We start from the raw sequence: 1,035 nt of genomic DNA on the forward strand, positions 1-1,035 counted from the left end.
TTTTAGATCACCCTACACCCACCCGGGTAGCGACGGGAAAAAAATTATTCTCTAAAATTATCTCCTTTCACCTTCTTGCCTTCTCTCTTGCTATATTCTGTCGTCTGCTTTCGTCTCCACTTTCTCCCCCCACCCCCTCACCTCCTTGCCCCTTCCTCTGGGCTCCTGACTCTTTCTGCAGTCTTTCTACTGCTACTCTTTAGCTCCTTCTTACTGCTGTCTTTCTGCCACACCCCTGATCTTCTGGTAAGAAAGATCTGCACCTAGCCTTCTCGGACAAGGGCGAAAAATCTCGGAAGGCCCGTGTGCAAGTTGCGCACGTTAAAGATCCCTTGGTGGTCTAAAACCGATGTGAGTAGGCTTCGGCCGCCACCTGGGCAGAATTCACAATTTCCTACCAACTGAAAACCTTTGGTATGTCCCGCGGGCTCAAATGGCCTTATGCAGATGTGAGCGCCGTAAAACACTTTTTTTTTAAACCAACACAAAAAACAAACCCAAAATAGATCTATTTCTTTGTACTTATCTCGTAAGTAGACCCGACCGACCCTCTTTCTACGGAAAGTTCCATTTTCCTTTACGGTGTAGGCAGGGTTGGAACTGGAACTTTGAATCTTCACAACAAACACTTTCCGTTTCGAGTTTATGGGGTGTGCCAACAGACGGATAAGTTGCGTGGCTTGTTGGGCTACGGACGTTGTGTTCTGAGAAATACGTGTGTGGCGCAAATGTTGCACCTACTCTAGGGTTACGTCAGGCTATGTTTATATCTCGACAAATAGATCTAATTATGAAAATACCGAAATAAAATAATTAATAATTTTAAAAAGGACAATAATTTTTTAATGGAAAAGAAAAAAAGGGAGAAAAAACAAAACAACAGAAAGAGAAAAATCGAAATATTACTTTTTTGTTTTTCCAAATTCGTTTCGATTCGAACCCGGGACCTTGGAATGAGAGGCGAACACCTAAACCTCTAGGCCACGAGAGCCCCGAAGTCGGCTGAACAGTGCACAAGGTCACATAAGGCGTACC

Source organism: Aplysia californica, unplaced genomic scaffold (assembly GCF_000002075.1).
Source record: "Aplysia californica isolate F4 #8 unplaced genomic scaffold, AplCal3.0 scaffold00571, whole genome shotgun sequence".
Classification (NCBI taxonomy): Eukaryota; Metazoa; Mollusca; class Gastropoda; order Aplysiida; family Aplysiidae; genus Aplysia; species Aplysia californica.